The following is an 11539-nucleotide window of genomic DNA, read 5'->3' as shown; positions in this document are numbered from 1 at the left end:
AAAAAAAAAAAAAAAAAAAAAAAGACCAGTCACTGGTGAACCTTCAGAACATTTTAGTAATATCTTCCAGCCAATATGGAAGGACAGTGTATTCCCTGATGTACAGAGAATAGTAGAATTGCTGTTTAGGTGGCTAAATGTCGATTTAAGTACTCGAATCCTTTTTGCCCCCTTCTCTTTCTCTTCTCCTCCCCTTCTCCCTTTCTTCCCCTCCTCCTTTCCTTCTTTCCTCCCCTTCCCTCTTATGCTTTCAGAACTCTAGGGTAATAGTATGTTCAATTAAGGAACATTGTGGGTAACCTGGGGCTTTTAATTCACAGGCGGATATTCTAGAGAAAAGTGCTATGTGTTTATTAGTTATAGTTCTCTGTACAGGAAATGAACCATTTTAGGAGGACAGTTGATGCTCAAGGCTAAAATCACCTTAACTCATTTCCTCCAAATCCCTTCCCCTTTCCGAGCTCAGATCTTGAGAAACCTATTGTAGAATAGATGTGCTGTGCTCTTTGGCTTGCTCAGCCTTCCGGTCTCCATGTGTTTTGCCTCTTTCATTAGCACATCACTTCTTACATGCAGCCTTGAGTGTTGGCATGTTTTATCAACAGGCTGAACTCTCTGGGCTGGATCCTGGCCGTAGTCACATTCCTTGTTGACATCTGCTTGCAGTTTCCTTCTCACTCCAAAGCTAATAAGTGGTTTAACTGAGACTCAGCCTTTCTTTGTCTCTTTAAAATTTAAGAAATCCCAGTACAACAGATATTTTCTGCACTCACTCTGACCTGTGTGTATTCAGCGTCCAGCAAGGAGTGGATTGTGAGGGAGGCGAGTCAACAGAACCATCCCAGGAGCTGTTGTCTGAGCCTGGCCAGCCTTTCCAGCCTTGGCAAGGCCCACAGTCCTGTATTGTGAGTGCCACATCCAGTCCACCATGCTGGAGTCGATATCTTAGGATGCACTGTGTTCTCTTCCTTTCACATCATTTCACATAGTGGGCAGGGAAGTCTTCTGATTTGACTTGTCTTCATCTGTGCTTTGCAGCAAGACTTAATGTAAAATAACCTATGAAGTACACCTCCTTAATTACTCCAATTTAGGAAATGACAGATAGAAGCCAATTTCCAAGGACAAGATATCAGATTGGTGGGGTTTTTGTTGTTGTTGTTGACTGGCTGGTTTGGCTTTGGTTTTGGCTTTTCGTGACAGTCTCTGTGTATCCACGGCTGTCCTGGAACTCACTCCGTAGACCAGGCTGGCCTCGAACTCTAGAGATCCATATGCCTCTGCCTCCTGAGTGCTGAGATTAAAGGTGTGCACCACCACTGCCAGCTCAAGACATCACTCTTAATGAGTGCTAGGTCTTCTTGGCCCTGTGGGCCTCAGGATATGGATGGCTTCTATGTTGTTTATGTTCCACCCTGTGCCCCTGAATGTGAAAGGTATTCTTAGTTAATCCACTTCTTCTGTTCTTGGTAATTATGGTGATGCCACATGATAGCTCGTCCCACTTTCTGAGAAGAAGCTGGGCACTTGCTGTGAGCTCCTTGGAATCTGTCCATCCACAGAGAAAATGGTTATTTAATAATTTCCACAGAAAACATCTTGCCTCTGCAAAGGAAGACTTAGCATTTAAAGAGTTTGTGTCAGCGTAAAACTCAAAATTTTGAAGGCTTGGTGTCTTTATTACTGTTCTACTGCTGTGAAGAAATAGGCAGATTTTAAAGGAAGACATTTAACTGGGGGCTTGCTTACAGTTTCAGAGAGTTAGGCTATGGAGAGTACAACAAGGAACATGGTGGCAGGCAGGCTGGCTGGCATGGCACTGGGGCAGTAGCTTAGAGCTTTAGGTCCTGATCTGAAGGTAGCAGGCAGAAAGAGAAAGAGAGAGGCGGAGGAGTTGAAACCTCAGATCCCACTCCCAGCAACACACCTCCTCTAACAAGGCTATGCCTCCCAGTTTTCCTACACAGTTCATCAACTGAGGGACAAGCACGCAAATATGTGAGCCTTCTCATTCAAACTCCCACACTTGTCTAGAGAATTATAGACCCATTGGCAATAGTTGGCTTGTATACCACTGATCCCTTCTTTAGTGGTCTTCAGAGCCTCTCTTCCTCTCACAGGGCTGTGAGCCTGACTAAGTGTGTGGCCCATGGGGAGTGGCCACATTTGGTATGTGGTATAGAACAGGCACTAGGTACCTAGTCCACAGGAGTAGTAACTCTTAGACACTGTCTTTTCCTTTCAGTTTGGTAGTAAATATTTGAAAAAGGATATGGAACCTAGCTGATCGTTTTAAGGTGAAGGACAACAAGGAGTAAAACCATTCCATTTCCTACCTCTTTAGGAACTTGTCATGATTCCGTTGTACTGAGATCTCAGTTCATCCAACTGAGATTTAGTGAAATCTTTGCTGAAATCTATGTGCCACCCAAATACCAAACACACTTTTAAAGTTATTGGTGTCAATGTGTCCCTTGCACAGCTGCACTTGTTACCCTGGCACAGCTGCACTTGTGACCCTTACACACAGTTATACTTGTGACCTGCTCACACCTGTACTTGTGACCCTTACACATAGCTACATTTGTGACCCTTACACAGCTACATTTGTGACCTTTGCACACCTTCACTTGTGACCCTAGCAGAGCTATACTTGTGACCCTTGCACAGCAGCACTTGTGACCCTTACACAGCTGCACTTGTGACCCTTGCACAGCTGCACTTGTGACCCTTGCACACCTTCACTTGTGACCCTTGCACACCTTCACTTGTGACCCTTGCACACCTTCACTTGTGACCCTTGCACAGCTGCACTTGTGACCCTTGCACAGCTGCCTTGTGACCCTTGCACAGCTGCACTTGTGACCCTTGCACAGCTGCACTTGTGACCCTTGCACAGCTGCCCTTGAAGTGTGATGACTTGGGTGCCCCCAGTATTTCCTGACATCTTCTGCAAAGCTGATAAAGTCCTGGGAACTACTGTGGTGTCTTTGGAGTAATGTTGAGAAAAATGTCGCAGATTTTCTGTGGCCTGGCTGTCCAGTCCCAGCTGAACCATTTCACATGGCTGCAAATGATTACTTGCCTCAGCTCTATTTCTCAGCGAGACATTGCAGAACAATGGTCTTTTCACTGAGGAAACCATATTAAATTCACAACAGGAGTCAATATACCCATAGGAGTGAACAGAGACCTTCATTTATGAAATAATTCTTTCAGAAACATCTTTCTTGTGTAAGACTACATGGCTCAGAATGGTTGAGAAGAATGTCTTGAAGTTAATGTTTTTGTGGGTCATTGCTGCAACAATTGTCGATTCTCTAAGGCTGAGCCTGATTCTGCTCCTTAGTCAACAGGTCAAGACCAGCAGAACTCAGTTGAGCCCCACCCCAGATTTCACAATTATGGGGGACACACTCGTGTGTGCGCACACACAAACACACACTATCTTATATCACTGAATTTGTTAAAAAGAAATAGCTAATTGAAACAGAAGTTAGGCATTGGCTATAAACTACTGCTATAATAAAAGCATAAAACATGTACTCTTGTCTTTGGAACAAGGGGACACAGCCTGTGGCAGGCAGTTGCTGGATGCTTGGCGCTGTGTTTACCGTGGAAGACAGAAAAGATGTCCAACCAACTTGGGAACCTAAGGAACTGTCTCCAGACAGAATGTTTCAAGTGCTAACAGGCTGCTTTTAGCTACATAAAATAAGACACAGAGGAAAGGATGGAAAATGAACGCAGCAGAGCAGAAAAGCTTTCCAACTCAGGGCTTACTGACTTAGTGAACAAAACTGCATATCATTCCAGTCTGCAGAGTTCCCAAATATGCTAGGAGGTTGGAGAGAGAGAGAGGGAGGGAGGGAGGGAGGGAGGGAGGGAGGGAGGGAGTAGTCCGAAGCACAAGGACAATGGAATTGCTTCTGGATTAACATCAAGTCAGGGCTGTGAGACCCTTTGTTAAGATTCCAGTGGATCTCAGCAGAGCCTCTAGACAAACTTGCGTCTAAGAATATAAGGGTGCCCTCCCACAGAGCTAACATTCTGCATATGGAGAAGCTCACTGCAAATGAAATCCATCCGACTGTTCTTTTCTAGTAGAATGGAGCCTCACAAGAGTATACGAGTCACACAAGAGCAAAACTATCAGTGAAACAGAGCAGGGCCTGGTGGCACAAGCCTGTAATCCTCAGCTTGGGAGGCTGAAGAAAGATCACAGGTTCAAGGTCTGTGGGCTACAGAAAGAGATGGAGCCAGCAGGGTCAACTTAGTGAGATCCTGTCTGAAAACTAAAATGGGAAGAATGTTGAAGACATAGCTCTGTGACAGAGCCCATGCCTGGTACTCATGAGGCACTTGTTCAACTCCTGGTACTACAGACAACAGAAATGACGAAGAACCAGAGTTGGACTAAAAGGGGAGACAATTAAAAATGTAAAGAAGTCTGTAGGCTCAAAAGGCAGGGACCAGGGTGGGAAAGCTATTTGGTTATAAAATAGGATGTTTGTCTTTCTAAAGAAGGGATACTTGGAAGCCAGTGCCAGGGATGGTAGAGAACCACCTCAGAGACCACAGCTGTCCCTCAAGCAGATGGAAAGCAGTGACACGCACCAGGCTGGATTTCAAAATGACTGTCTACCAGCATCCATTGCATATTTGTGTGTGTGTGTGCATTCACGTAAAGAGCAATCTAGGGATGTCATCCTTCACAAGCTATTCCCATTCTTTTTAAGGCAGGATCTCTCATTGGCCTGGAACTTGCCAAGTAGGTGTTGTGCCGGATGACCAGTAAGCCTGTCTCCACCTCCCCAGCTCTGGAAACTCAAGAATGTGCCATCACATCTGGCATTTTTATGTGGATTTTCAGAATTGAACTCAGGGTTCTTCTGTTTGCAAGGCAAGGACTTTCCAGACTACACTAGTGCCCCAGCCCAGCACTCCTTCTGGATGAGATTGTCTAGGCTCATCTTGTGCTGCCCCGCTGCTGTACAAGGAGAAACAGTTTATTGCTTCAAATCCCCAGACATCTCATCTACACCAGGATCTGACTAGATGACAAGGTCTAACCCCTGAGCCAGAGACCCTTTCAGGAAAGGATTCAACTCTCTCAGGTCTCTAGAGGCTAAGGACATTGCATATATGGAGAGCCATGAGCCATTAAGGTCCAAGAGCCAACTACTACAGCTTGGTTTATTGATGACCCAACAGACATGCCTCGGTGTGCTCTTCTTCTGGAGAATCAGCCAGCTTCTCACAGATTCATTTCCCTGGGGGGATGCTGCATCCCTTGGTGCTGTGTCTCTTCCACAGTAAACACAGCGCCAAGCATCCAGCAACTGCATGCCACAGGCTGTGTCTCCAAGGTGCAGGACAGAGTTATCATGGAAACTGTAAGTCATGTGTCTGTAACACTGTGTGCCTCGGGCTGGCTTCCTATTAGCAGAGATGTAATGAAGATCCTCCAAATCTCCATTTTTCAAACAGCAAGAGCAAGATGTGTCCATTGTTGAAACATACCTGCAGTCCCTGATCTTTGACCACTCTGAGGAAACCATCTGAAGCTCACACATAGGATGCACAGGGAAGGGAGCATTAGCCACGCTAAGAAGACATTAGTAGTAGTCAGTGCAGCTCCTTTCTCTTTACTTTGTTTGTTACAATTGAGACTGAGACTCTGTTAATCATTAAGTGAACTCCCAGCAGTTCTGTGAGTAGCAACAGTTAAGTGTGGAACATCCAGCCCTAGGACAGCAAGGGAGAGATACATTCTGCCCAGTGGTGGCAATTACATTTTGGAAGCAAATGTCATTTGATTTTGTGGTTGGTTCTCTGCCACTTCCCCAAAGTGAATGCTACCTTACTTATTTTAGGGAGAAGTGAATAAATATGGGACCTATTTTGCTGTGCACGCTTTCGTTTATTCATGAGGTCACAGAGCCAGTTCCATTGCAATTGGAAAATCAACCCCACATGCCACTGAGACTTGCTGAACACGCTCATGTTTGTGTGCTCAGATGTGTTAAAAACACACACACACACACACAACAACTCTTAAGACAATTCCCACAGCAGAGCCAGAGCCTAATGTGTTGGGTCTGTGCTAGTTGTGGGGCTGTGGCATTTCCCAAGGACACCCAGACTCATTTCAAAGCTGCCTTCAACACTGGTTGAAAAATACCTGCCCTTACCTTTGGTTGAAAGCATTTTATCAACGCGTATCTGTGTAAGCATTTGTGGTTCCAGTGTTTTCAATGGGTGTTTACATGAGTATTTTCTAGGTAGGGTTCTCCTTAGAGAGTTCACTATTCATCAACTCCTGCTGCCTGTACGTGTGCGTTTGTCAAACTCCCGAGCCATTCATTCTCTTGTAAGACTCAGAGAGCTGAGTCTGTTGTCCAGGATGTCGTCCCACTCACAAAGACACAGAGATGGAGACCGCTGCAATTAGCATGAGGTTTTTAATAATCCAGTATACTGGGGTCATCCCACATTCAGGGCAAAGGTGACCCTGCAGAACAAAAGCACACACCTTTTATACTCTTTCAGCACATAGGTTTACAGCATGAGTTGGTTATTTCTCATAGGTGGAGCCCATTGTCTTTTGAGTCCATTGACCTCTGTGCCCCAGGTGAGGAGGAGATACCGGGTCAGCCTTAACAAACAAGCACTGGGAGTTTCTGCTCTTGCTTTGAGAACCCTTAGCTGCTACTCAAAAAGGTAACTACTGCCAGGCCAGTCTCTCACAGGCTGAGGCAGGAAGATGGCGCCTAACTAGGAACTTAGTGATTCCCTGTCTGAAAAAAACTGAAAAGAAAGGTTGGGAATGTAGCTTACCGGTAGATGCCCATCTAGCATCTGAGGCCCAGTTAAGTCTCTCTCCTCTGCTCACTCCTCCCCTCAGGAATGACTGTGTCAGTGATAAGCTGTAAAGATAACTATGCTGCTGGAAGAGTCTCATGAAGAGGTCTGTACAAAGCCCTTCCCTCCCAGCTTTGGAACCTGAGCCCTGCACCAAGCCCCCATGGGGCATCAGATAGTGATTAGTCGAACGAAACAGTCCAGCCCAGCAGCCACCAAGCCTGGCAGAAGCCTTGTCCAGAAAAGGGAGACTCTCATGGAGGAAATGCAAATGGCTCTTTTAGGCCGTCAAGTCCTGGGATGTCTCATTATATAATGACAGATAACTAAAGACATTGACTTGACAGTAGATTAAAAAATCGTTACAATAACACTTCTGAAGAATCCGAATGGAGCCTGTGTGTGTGTGTCTGTGTGTGTGTGTGTGCCTATCTGGTTTGATTGAAATTAACTGACTTGTCGGCCGCCTCTGTCCAGTGGAAGTAAGGAGGCAAACACCAAGCTCTTCCCCATGCAGGTTTTATTAGGGACCTTGTAATCTTGCTTGTTTCATTTTACTTATTTCTACTTACATTTTATTAGTTGCATCTTATTAGTTACATGCTTATTCCTAATTCTATATCTTACATCTATCCTTACATCTTACTTCTATATCTACATCTTACCTCTATCTCCTAACCCATCACCAGCCTTACTCCTAAATCTTACATCTTACCTCTAACCCATCACCAGCCCTAATTCTACATGCTTACTCATTACTTCCTACATACTTACTCTATCCAGTCTCTCCTTACATCTTACCTCTAATTCTATATACTTACCTCTAATCCTATATCCAGCTCCCAGCCCTTGTGGGTTAAATACTTTCCCTGGTCCCAATCAGCATCAGCTATGTGGCAAAGCATAATAGGCTGTGGGAAATTCATACCAGCTTGTGTCACAAACTAGAGGCACTCAGCTTCTCCAACTAAGGGCTTGATTATCAATGCTCTCTACTCTGGCCAGAGACCAGGTGTTCAGTATATATGTATATAGGGTGGCAGCTGCGGCTCCCCACACTGACTAACCTCAATCACAACCTGAACAGGAATCGCAGTGGAAGAGGCAGACTCGACAGAGGAAATGGAGCAGGCTCATCAAGTCAGATATTTTTAGTATCTGCTTGGGACTGGTAATGGGATCAGGAAGAGAAAAAAGTGAATCAAGACGTAGTAGAGTTGAGAAATTTGTTCATGCATCTTAATGATAGAAATGTGCTGCCTCCTTCCATAAGGAAGAAAAGAAAGTTCACACTGTGAGACATGTCCTTGCTGTCCCCCCAGCTCCTGTTCCTCACCTTCTAGTCACATAGAGAGCCACCGCAGCTCCTCGGATCAGCCAAGCTCTTGCATTGTGTAAAAAAAAAAAAAAATCTTTGCCAGTTTCACAATCCTTGTAATGAATTTGAGTCATGTTTACCCTCATCGCACTTTCTCATCCCCACTCCTTCTGAAGAAACTGTTCTTCCCACCAAATCCTCTTCCTCCATTGTGTGAGTGTGAGTGTGTGTGTGTGTGTGTGTGTGTGTGTGTGCGCGTGTGTGTGTGTGCATGTGCATGAGAGCATGTGTGTGCATGCATGTGTGCATGTATGTGTATGTGCGTATGTGTTTGTGCTTGAGAATGTGTTGCATGCATGTGTGTGGGTGTGCGTGCGTGTGTATGTGCACGTGTGTGTGTGCATGTGCATGCATGTGCATGTGTATGTGCACGTGTTTGTGCATGAGAGTGTGTTGCATGCATGTGTGTGGGTGTGTGTGAAAGAGAACATGTGCGTGCATGTGTGTGTGGGTGTGCATGTGTATGTGCACATGTGTGTATGCATGCATGTGTGCGTGCGTGTGAGAGACCACCGGGTTTAGTTAAGGTTGCTGCTTGAGCATAGGTGGGAGATTAGTTACTGAAGCTTGGGCACCTTGAGTGACTACACCACTAAAGAAAACGCCACCTCTTTGGGACTGGTGAGATGGCTAATAAGCTGGTAAAGGCCATTGCTGACAGCCTGACAGCCCGAGTTTGATTCCCAGAGACAACAAGGTGAATGGAGAGAGCTGATTTTTGCAGTTTATCCTGTGAACTCCATACATGCGTCATGATGCGCATGCACACGATACATAAAGAACAAGATGATGGTAATAAAGAAGGCTGTTCCACCTCTTTCCCAGCCTCTTCTCACTGTCACTAGTCCTCAGGGAGGGGTGGGGATGACTGGCCTTTCCCCTTTCATGATGAAACTTTGACTGACACAATTCTCTCATTATTCTTTTTAAAATATTATCCTTCTGCTTGGGAGTGTGAGTGTGTGTGTGTGTGTGTGTGTGTGAGAGAGAGAGAGAGAGAGAGGGAGAGAGAGAGAGAGAGAGAGAGAGAGAGAGAGAGAGAGAGAGAGAAAGAGAGAGAGAGAGAGAGAGACCCAATGGGTTTAATTAAGGTTCCTGCATGAGTGAGTGAGAAGTGCACATGCACACACCCCCTGACATGAGTGTGCACATATGCTCTAACGCACACACGTCAGAGGAGGAGGACTTGGCGGGAAGACCATCTCCAGGAAGGTTGGTTGTTCAAACCTTTCCCCAGGTAGTCTTATTTGGGATCTCTGCATGTTGAGGGTCACCTAGACCCTTAGGATATGAACAGTCAGGCAATACCATTTTTACAAAGTTCCAGCCCGAGTATGTCCTGTCTGCTTTGGCCTCTTACTGCTTCTGTTGAATAAGTATTGGGGAGGTCATCCTGTGAAACTCAGACGAAGAAGAATGCTTGGATCAAAAAGGAATATCCTGGAAAAGTGAAGATGGAAGTAGTCATTACTTTCTGATATTCATTGCTATTTTCTCTGAGTTCTTTTGCCAACAATAAGGAGGAGATCATATGATGCTGATTGATTTGTTCTCAAGGCATCCCACGATAGTGCCTCAAAATTGAGTAGATGTGTGCAGCCGGAGACTGCCGTAATCAGCTGTGTGCTTCTTCAGTCATGGTGTTCCAGACGATAAGTCTGTAATCATTGAATGCAGTCGCTGCTCATTACACAGGTCCATACAGCCTGGTCCAAAGGCCCAGGGCATCTGCATGGGCAGGAGCAATATCTTCTCATTTTCTCTGGGGCTGGGTGAAGAGCTAGATGTAGGTGAGGGTACAGTAAAGAAATGGCTGCTTCATGATTAGAGAGAGGGAAGGATTTTATTGTTAGCGGGAGACTATCTATAGAGGCATTTGAAAGAATTCATAGCAGAGAGGGGAAAAAACAGTTTGGACATAGATGGCTCAGTCTAAGGAAGGAGGACATGGAAAAATCATGGATTATGAGGAGCAGCAGCAGCTGGGGGAAGGGAAGCTTGGGAACTAGAGCAGCCTGGGTAGAGGAGGAGCTGAGAAGGGCCGGGATGCTGGTGTGGGCTTTGAGGCTATGTTGGTGAATAGGGACTGCAGGAACCTGGAGGCCAGCGTGGGCTTTGATGTGCTGGTAGGCACCACAACTATATGTCATTAGGGGGTGATATGTCCCTTCTGTCAGAGGCACGGGAAATGACTCCTTTTAGTGGAGAGGAATCCATTTCACAGGCTCCCGAAAGGCTGGCTTTTATTTAACCACCAGAAATCTTTCTCTATTCCAGCTCAAGCTGAGCCAAGACTGAATTTAAGACCAAGTCACTAGGCCTGCCCTTTTTGGGAGAAAAAGGGGGTATCCTTTGGGCCTGATATTCTAACCTGATAGGTGTGTGCAGTATCTGATTGCTTCAGAGAAGGGTGGGATTATCATGGGTTAAGAAAGGTTGAAATGCTGGCCAAAGGCCAGAAGAGGGAGGGGATTCAGACAAGTGATGATATGAGACTGGAGGAATTTTGGTTAAAAGCATCTGGTTTACCTACTAACCACTGGGTGATTTCTCCAATTCCTTACTGAAAGAAACTCAAGAGAGAGGGGGCAATTATTATAAGAAACATGGAAATCAGTGAGCCAATGAGATATACGGGGAGGATGGGCTATGGAACTGAAGTATATCCTTGGAGGCAGTCACTGGAGGCCAGAGTTTGCAAGCCAGTTTTCTTTCAACTGGTTGGATTGGTTCATATCAGCTTTGGGCAAGTTCAAGGTCCTATGGTTTTGCAGGACCACCGAGCTAGGGAGATGAGCCCATTTTGGAGCAGTTTGCAGGATTCCTGGATGGTGACTGTCAGCTGAGTAGAAATCTGCTGGGACAGACATAGACTAGGGACAGAAGGCATGACAACTGCCTGTAACCTGTACTGAAACCCTCAGTGTAAAAAGAGCAGAAAACAATTGTCTGCAAATGTTGGAGTAGACTTACAGCTCTGAGCCATAGCCAAACATAGCCTGGAATGTTACCAACATAGGAGAAGCATAAATACTCATTTGCAAATGTCTTGGCAGGGAAGAGCAAAGGGGAAGAAGAAGTTGAAGACCCAAAAGGTGATCTGGGATAAAAGTATGAACACTCTGTGTGTGTGTGTGTGTGTGTGTGTGTGTGTGTGCATGTGTATGTATATGTGTATATACATATATATATGCATGTGTCTGTATATCATAAACACATGTATGCATATGTATATATACATATACACATATGTATGTGTGTGTATGTATGTATGTTGGACAGAGATGTTTTTAGCAC

Source organism: Mastomys coucha, unplaced genomic scaffold (genome assembly GCF_008632895.1).
Source record: "Mastomys coucha isolate ucsf_1 unplaced genomic scaffold, UCSF_Mcou_1 pScaffold7, whole genome shotgun sequence".
Taxonomy (NCBI): Eukaryota; Metazoa; Chordata; class Mammalia; order Rodentia; family Muridae; genus Mastomys; species Mastomys coucha.
Note: the sequence above shows the minus strand (reverse complement) of the source record.